Source organism: Mastomys coucha, unplaced genomic scaffold (genome assembly GCF_008632895.1).
Source record: "Mastomys coucha isolate ucsf_1 unplaced genomic scaffold, UCSF_Mcou_1 pScaffold3, whole genome shotgun sequence".
Taxonomy (NCBI): domain Eukaryota; kingdom Metazoa; phylum Chordata; class Mammalia; order Rodentia; family Muridae; genus Mastomys; species Mastomys coucha.
The window spans coordinates 2,566,317-2,575,481 of record NW_022196909.1 but is presented as its reverse complement, the minus strand read 5'-3'; the positions used below and the strand labels follow the sequence as shown (position 1 = coordinate 2,575,481).

Below are 9,165 nucleotides of genomic sequence, written 5' to 3'. Positions count from 1 at the left end.
GTACATCTACACAATGGAGTACTACTCAGCTATTAAAAACAATAAATATATGAAATTCTTAGGGAAATTGATGGATCTGGAGAATATCATCCTGAGTAAGGTAACCCAATCACAAATGAACAAACACAGTATGCAAAGCCTGCTTTTTCAAAAGTGAAAAAGAGTGTCTACCATCTCACCCTGGAGCTGAGGCTGTTCCACAGCCTGCTGTACACAGATCCCACCAGGAGAGAGCTGTTCTCCCAAGAGTGCTGACACAGGCTTACAGACACACAGAAGGGACAAGCTCCAGCCAGAACAACAAGACCATCTAACACCAGAGATAACCAGATGGCAAAAGGCAAATGCAAGAATCTTACCAACAGAAACCAGGGCTACTTGGCATTATCAGAATCCAGTTCTCCCACCACAGCAAGTCCTGGATAGTCCAACACAGCAGAAAAGCAAGATCTGGATTTAAAATCAAATCTTCTGATATGGATAGAGGATTTTAAGAAGGACACAAATAGCTCCTTTAAAGAAATACAGGAGAACACAGGTAAATAGGTAGAAGCCCTTAAAGAGGAAACACAAACAAACAGGTGAAGGAATTGAACAAAACCATCCAGGATCTAAAAAAGGAAAGTAGAAACAATAAAGAAATCACAAAGGGAGAAAACACTGGAGATAGAAAATCTAGGAAAGAAGTCAGGGGCCATAGATGCAAGCATCACCAACAGAATACAAGAGATAGAAGAGAGAATCTCAGGCACAGAAGATACCATAAAACATTGACACAAGAATCAAAGAAAATGCAAAATGCAGAAAGTTCCTACCCTGAAACATCCAGGAAATCCAGGACATAATGAGAAGACCAAACCTAAGGATAATAGATATAGAAGAAAGTGAAGATTCCCAACTTAAAGGGTCAGTAAATATCTTCAACAAAGTTATAGAAGAAAACTTCCCAAACTGAAAGAAAGAGATGCCCATGAACATACAAGAAGCCTACAGAACTCCAAATAGAGAGGACCAGAAAAGAAATTCCTCCTGTCACATAATAATCAAAACACCAAATGCACAAAACAAACAAACAAAGATAGAAAAAATATTAAAAGCAGTAAGGGAAAAAGGTCAAGTAACATATAAAGGCAGATCTATGAGAATTACACCAGATTTCTCACCAGAGACTATGAAAGCCACAAGATCTTGGGCAGATATCATACAGACTCTGAGAGAACACAAATGCCAGCCCAGGTTACTATTCCCAGTAAAACTCTCAGTTACCATAGATTGAGAAACCAAGATATTCCATGACAAGACCAAATTTACACAACATCTTTCCACAAATCCAGCCCTTCGAAGGATAATAAATGGAAAACTCCAACACAAGGAGGAAAACTACATGCTAGAAAAAGCAAGAAAGTAGTCTTTCAACAAAACTAAAAGAATATAGCAACATGAACAGAATTCTAACTCCAGTAACAAAAATAACAGGAAGAAAAAATTATTGTTCCCTAATATCTCTTAATATCAATAGACTCAATTCCCCAATAAAAAGACATAGATTAACAGACTGGTTACATAAGCAGGACCCAACATTTTGCTGCATACAGGAAACCCACCTCAGTGACTAAGACAGACACTAGCTCAGAGTAAAAGGCTGGAAAACAATTCTCAAAGCAAATGGCCCCGAGAAACAATATATTTATTCTAACATCAAATAAAATCGACTTTCAACCTAAAGTTATCAAAGAAGATAAGCATGGACACTTCATACTCATCAAAGGAAAAATCTACCAAGAAGAACTCTCAATTCTGAACATTTATTCTCCTAATGGAAGGGCACCCACATTCATAAAGGAAACTTTACTAAAGTTCGAAGCACACATTGCACTCCACACAATAATTGTGGGAGACTTCAACACCCCACTCTCATCAATGGACAGATCATGGAAACAGAAACTAAACAGAGACACAGTGAAACTAATAGAAGTTATGAAACAAATGGATTTAACATATCTATAGAACATTTTATCCTAAAACAAAAGAATATACCTTCTTCTCAGCACCTCATGGTCCCCTCTCCAAAATTGACCATATAATCAGTCACAAAATAGGCCTCAACAGACACAAGAAGATCAAAAAAATCCCATGCATACTATCAAATCACCACAGACTAATTCTGGTCCTTAATAACAACATAAACAATGGAAAGCTCACATGCACGTGGAAGCTGAACAACACTCTATTCAATGATAACTTGGTCAAGGAAGAAGTAAAGAAAGAAATTAAAGATTTTTTAGAGTTTAATGAAAATGAAGCTACAACATACCAAATTTATGGGACATAATGAAAGCAGTGCTAAGAGGAAATCTCATAGCTCTAAGTGCCTCTAAAAAGAAACTGGAGAGTGCTTACACTAGCAGCTTGACAGCACACCTGAAAGCTCTAGAACAAAAAGAAGCAAATACACCCAAGAGGAGTAGAAGATAGGAAATAATCAAACTCAAGGCTGATATCAACCAAGTAGAAACAAAAAGAACTATACAAAGAATCAAGCAAACCAGGAGCTGGTTCTCTGAGAAAATTAACAAAATAGATGAATGCTTAGCCAGACTAACTAGATGGCACAGAGACAGTATCCTAATTAACGAAATCAGAAATGAAAAGGGAGACATTGCAACAGAAACCAAGGAAATCTAAAACATCTTCAGATCCTACTACAAAAGCTTATATTCAACAAAAACAGAAAAATCTGGATGAAATGGACAATTTTCTAGACAGATACCAGGTTCCACATAAAATCAGGATCACATAAATGATCTCAGCAGTCCCATATCCTCTAAAGAAATAGAAACAGTCATTAATAGTCTCCCAACCACAAAAAGCCCAGGGTTGAGTGCTGTGGAGTTCTATCTGACCTTCAAAGAAGACCCAATACCAATACTCCTCAAACTATCCGACAAAATAGAAACAGAAAATACTCTACCCAATTCATTCTATGAAGCCACAGTTACTCTGATACCTAAACCAAGAACTTCAAGTCTCTGAAGAAAGAAATCAAAGAAGATCTCAGAAGATGGAAAGATCTCCTATACTCATAGATTGGCAGGATTAATATAGTAAAAATGGCCATCCTGCCGAAGGCAATCTACAGATTCAATAAAATCCCCATCAAAATTCCAACTCAATTCTTCACAGTTAGAAAGAGCAATTTGCCAATTCATCTTCTATAACAAAAAACCTAGGATAGTGAAAACTATTATTAACAATAAAAGAACTTCTGGTGGAATCACCATCCCTGACCTCAAGCTGTACTACAGAGCAATTGTGATAAAAACTGTATGGTATTGGTACCGTGACAGGGAGGTAGATCAATGAAATAGAATGGAAGACTCAGAAATGAACCCACCTATCTGTTGTCACTTGATCATCACAAAGGAGCTAAAACCATCCAGTGGAAAAGATAGCATCTCCTTGTACAAAGCTCAAGTCAAAGTGGATCAAGGACCTCCACATAAAACTAGATACACTGAAACTTATTGAGGGGAAAGTGGGGAAGAGCCTTGAACACATGAACACAGGAGAAATTTTCTTGAACAGCACAGCAGTGGTGTATGCTCTAAGATCATGAATTGACAAATGGGACTTCACAAAATTGCAGTCTTCTGTAAGGCAAAGGACACTGTCAATAGGACAAAATGGCAACCAACAGATTGGGAAAAGATCTTTACCAATCCTAATATCCAATAGAGGGCTAATATCCAATATATACAAAGAACTCAAGAAGTTAGACTCCAGAGAACCAAATAGCCCTATTAAAAAGGGTACAGAGCTAAACAAAGAATTCTCAACTGAGGAATACTGAATGGTGGAGAAGCACCTAAAGAAATGTTCAACATCTTTAGTCATCAGGAAAATGCAAATCAAAACAACCGTCAGATTTCACCTCACACTAGTAAGAATGGCTAAGATCAAAAACTCAGGTGACAGCAGATGCAGGCATGGATGCAGAGAAAGAAGAACACTCCTCCATCGCTGGTGGGATTGCATGCTAATATAACTACTTTGGAAATCAGCTTGGCGGTCCCTCAGAAAATTGGGCATAGTACTACCAGAGGACCCAGCTATACTACTTCTGGGCACATATGCAGAAGATGCTCCAACATGTAATAAGGACACATGCTCCACTATGTTCATATAATCCTTAATTATAACAGCCAGAAGCTGGACAGAAATCAGATGCTCCTCGACAGAGGGATGGATACAGAAAATGTGGTACATTTGCACAATGGAGTACTACTCAACTATTAAAAACAATGAATTTATGAAATTCTTAAGCAAATGGATGGAACTAGAAAATATCATCCTGAGTGAGGTAACCCAATCACAAAACAACACACATGGTATGCATTCATCATAAGTGGATATTAGCCCAGAAGTTTGGAATACCCAACATACAATTCACAGACCACATGAAGCTCAAGAGGAAGGAAGACCGAAGTGTGGATACTTCCTTCATTTTTAGAAGGGGGAACAAAATACTCATGGAAGGAGTTACAGAGACAAACCCTGGAGCAGAGACTGAAGGAAATACCATCCAGAGACTGCCCCACTTGGGGATCCATACCATATACAGTCACTAAACCCAGACACTATTGTGGATGCCAATAAGTGCTTGCTGACAGAAGCCTGATATAGCTGTCTCCTGAGAGGCTCTCTCAGTGCCTGACAAATACAGAAGTGGATGCTCACAGCCATCCAATGGACTGAGCACAGGGTCCCAAATGAAGGAGCTAGAGATAGGACCCAAGGAGCTGAAGAGGTTTGCAGCCCCTTAGGAGCAAAAGCAATATATACCAATTAGTACTCCCAGAGCTCCCAGGGACTAAACCACCAACCAGAGAGTACACATGGAGTGACTCATGGCTCCAGTTGCATATGTTGCAGAGAATCACCATTCATCAATGGGAGCAGAGGACCTTGATGCTGTGAAGGCTCTCTGCCATAGTGTAGGGGAATGCCAGGATGTGAGAGTGGGTGGCTTGGTGAACAGGGTGAGGAGGTTGGGGATAGAGGATTTTTGGAGGGGAAACCAAGAAAGGGGATAACATCTGAAATGTAAAAAAGAAAATAGATAATAAAATTTTTTTTAAAAAAAGTGAAAAAGATCTCCTAGTATGCAAAAACTCCTAGTCTTCCCTGGAAGGGCTTTCCACTTCTTACCGTCTAGATATGTCTACAACTCGATCCAATAGCCCTAAATATCTGAATAAATTATAGCATTACACAAGACAAAATAACAGAAAGAGATGTAAATGGGTGCTCCCATTTGAAAGGGAGGTGTAAATTAATGCATCATCTTGATATTCAAAATTATTAATATTCAAAATAGTCTATTAATGAGAATTAATAATTCAAATTGGGGCAATAAAAAGGAAGTTCCAATTTACCACTCGTCTGCTAAAAGTTACTCAACTCATTCTCTGAGTAAAGGAAAATACATAAAACCCCAATAATAACATTAAAATTATAAATGAAACATAAATGACTGTGAACTCCACTTTTAGAGTTTCTCAAATGCTCCAGAGGATCAGGATTATCACCAAGGGCATAGTGCCATCCAATCTCTTGGAATCTAAGACTCTGGAGTATGCATGGAGGCCAATTCTTTAAAGACCTCTCTCCTCCATTTCCTGGGACTCTTGTACATATTATATTTTTCTCATATTTAACTGCTTTTAGTTAAATGTTAGTTGTGTACTTTTAGTTGTGTACTTTGTGTAGTTTAGTTGTGTACTTTTCAATAACATAGCATTAACATTTGATATAATTAAAACTTAGTCAAATCTCACTTACCTTCACATCTTTATGCTCATCCAGGAAGTTCTGTATATACGGAGGAAAGACTTCCAAATATGACAAAGTGGGTTGTCTGGTTTCTGAGAGTGTCAGCTGGCTGTTGAAGATCCTGAGGTGGGCAGCAGAAAGCACCAGTCTAAAGCCAGTTGGGCCTGGTTATCTCTAAACAGAGTAGAGAGATGGACAGTTGGTCCCCTGTAATCTACAATCACCAGGATCTGCTGAGGACAAGGTTACTCTCAGTAAACTAACAGTGTTACTAAATTTAAACTTGGCTGAGTCTTACTCCTCCTCAATTTAGCACAGTTGTTATTTAAAATTTCATGACACTGTGAAGTCAGCATCACAGGATGACTCCTTCGGCAGAGAAGGCAGCAAGAGTTCCCATTGTGCTATTTTCTCAAACACTGAATTAAGTGGGATAATTACTAATTTTATTTTTGATATGCAGGTGCTAAATTCATACTGAATTTCTACGTCAAGGTTGATGAGGACCCTTGTAAATACATCTTTATACAAAAGTCTATAATATCTTATAAGACATAAAGATGGGGGATTTTTACTACATTCCCATGAAATCACCTGATAGTTTTCCAGCTTTCTTTCACATGGCAATGCTTTGAAGATAATTAGGCACACACATGGGTAAAAGTCCTTCTAGTTCGTATGTATGGTAGTATATACTTTCCTACTCAGGAAAACCAAAATTCTTGGTTGAGTGAGTTAAGCAGATAATGATAAGAGTTAATAGAAAAGGGGAATAAAACACTTTTAAAATTGATAATCAACAATGCAGTTGTTTTCATGAAGGGGGAAAGGAAGCAAAAAGTACAAGTAAATATAAGATCAGAAACACAGGGACAGGCGCACACTGAACCATGAGCACAGGAGACCTTGTATGGGCATAGCCATGCAAAAGGCTCCACCACCGCCTAGCTACCCTCTTCTTTCCTGTGCCTCACAAACAGAAATAATAGCATCATATGACTTTGTCTTAGACCCCAAAAAATGCAAAACATACTGAATAAAAATGTTACCACAACTTTGACTTATTTATTAGTAAAATGACTATTGATGCTTTTCGCTTATATACATTTGTTAGAATAGGTGCATTATGTTTCAAGGTAGGTAGCTATCTTGTTTCCATAATAAAAATATTCAATGAAACTTCAGAGAAGCAAAAATATGGCCACCTATGGATAAGGAGCAGAGTCAATCCTACTAATTTTGAAATGCCATTGGTTTGAAATACCACTGGGGTTGGAGCTAGAGAGATGGTTCACAGCTTAAGCCCACTACTTGCTTTTTCACAGGAACAGGGTTCAGTTTCTAGCACCCATATGGTGGCTAAGAACTATCTGTAACTCCAGTTCCAGGGGATTTGATGTATCTTCTGACTTCCTCAGGCACTTATCCATGTGATACACAAACATACATTCAAGCAAAATACTAATAAAACTAATAAAAATAAAATAATATACTGGATTTTCAGTTCCTTGCTAGGAGAAGCCTTGCTGGCAGACAAAATTCTAAAACTGCTAAGCATTTGCACTGCAGTGACTGTACTTCTTTCTCTCTCTCTCTCTCTCTCTCTCTCTCTCTCTCTCTCTCTCTCTCTCTCTCTGCTCTTAGTGTCTACTATCATCTTTAAGTTTTATGACCAATCATGCCAAAACCTTGTTTAGAAACTTTCAATCCATTTCTAATGTTCTTGGTATAGAGATTCAGTACTTTATGTAGTTGCATGCAAATCTTGTGTTAATATCCAGTCTCCTGCTCGATACAGTGCTGTACACATGTAACCCCAGAACTCTGGAGGCAGTGTCAACAAGATTGTGAGTTTGAGGCAAGTCTGGGATGCATAGTGAGATCTTATTTCTCAAACAACCAAAAGGAAACAAAACACGTCATAGTCTAATTTCCATAAGCAATAGGGAGTCTTTTTGTTTACCTCATTTCTAGTTAAACAACATTTGATGAAGTGTTTAATAGATACTGAGTACCAAATGTATATATAAATAACTCATAAACTGTATAATCAAGTTTTGCTTAATGCTTTAGTTTCTGGATTACTTACAAGCCTATTGAAGGTAGAGATACATCTAGTATATTTGTTGGGAACCAACAGCCTTTGAGTTACAAGCATGAGAGTTGAGAGGTATTTGATTTGTTGATATTGATTAATGTACAGTGGTTCCTCTTTAAAAGGCTAAATTTTTTCCTCTCTCACAAATGGGTAGTTAGATCGTTAGTTCTCTACACTAAGATAAATAAGCAAGGGCAAATAACATCATTTTGTCAAATAAAAACTCAAAAATTGGAAGTATGTCTGAGTCTATGGAAGTATCCTAATTCTATGTAAGTTCTAGAGATTAGTTTTGAAGAAACATCAGCACAAACGGACAACCTTCCAATAAACCATGTGCTAAGTGGATAAACTCTTGTGTTTTCAAATATGACATGATTTGTATTTAAAACTAGAGGTAAAATTCATTATTAGTGATAATTAAAAGCTAAACCTTTTCTGAGTAGATCTGGTTCATCTGGAAAATTGTTACCTTTGAATATTTATCTGAAAAGAGCCAAATTGATTTCAAAGGTGAATTTAAAGTTATGTCTACTGTGCTATCCTATGCTATGTATAGACCACACTCTAAGTAAAAGAACTATTTTCTGAACTGTTTCCGTGAGAACATGCAGAGGAAGCCAACAAGCAGTGATGTAGTATACCTTGGAAGATGTATGCACACAGCAGGATGGTGCCATGCCTGTGTCCTCAGGCTCCTGACTCTATCTAGCATGGCTAGACAATGTTTTCCAAATTAGACACAGGCAGACAGAACAAGGAATTCAGAAAGGCAGAAAGTAAGGAGCCAGGAAATTGAAGCAAAGACAATGAAAGTTGTGTACTTGAATAGTATTCTTCTATACTTAATCCCCCAGTCCTGCCAAGCAATGTTGAAGTTTCCCCGAGGTGTGTTTATTTAAGAAGTAATTGCTTTTGTATTTCTACAGACGGTTGTTCAGTCCCACATCCTTTCTAGATCATTTAGAACATTGCCTTTATTAGGAAACTACCAAGAGAGAAGGAAGAAAGAAGGCTAGAGAAAAAAAGGAAGTCATTCTTTAAGAAACACAGTTTGAAAACGACTCCGAAGAGTTCTTGAAAGAAAAAAAAAGAAAGGAGGGCCATGGTGGTGCCCGCCTTTAAATTTAGCACTTGGGAGGCAGAGGCAGGTGGATTTCTGAGTTCTAGGCCATCCTAGTCTACAGAGTGAGTTCTACAACAGCCAGGGCTGTACAGAGAAACCCTGTAACAAA

At 37.8% G+C, this 9,165-nt stretch overlaps 1 protein-coding gene across 4 annotated transcripts in view; it reads right to left on the bottom strand.

Annotated features, from left to right (window-relative positions):
• Positions 1-9,165, bottom strand: part of Hs3st5 (heparan sulfate-glucosamine 3-sulfotransferase 5) — a 303,959-nt gene that overhangs the window by 186,920 nt on the left and 107,874 nt on the right. For all 4 annotated transcript variants that reach the window (XM_031347453.1, XM_031347454.1, XM_031347457.1 and 1 more), the window contains one exon: positions 5,842-6,006. The gene's annotated coding sequence lies outside the window, so the exon portion shown is untranslated. The remainder of the gene's footprint in view (positions 1-5,841; positions 6,007-9,165) is intronic.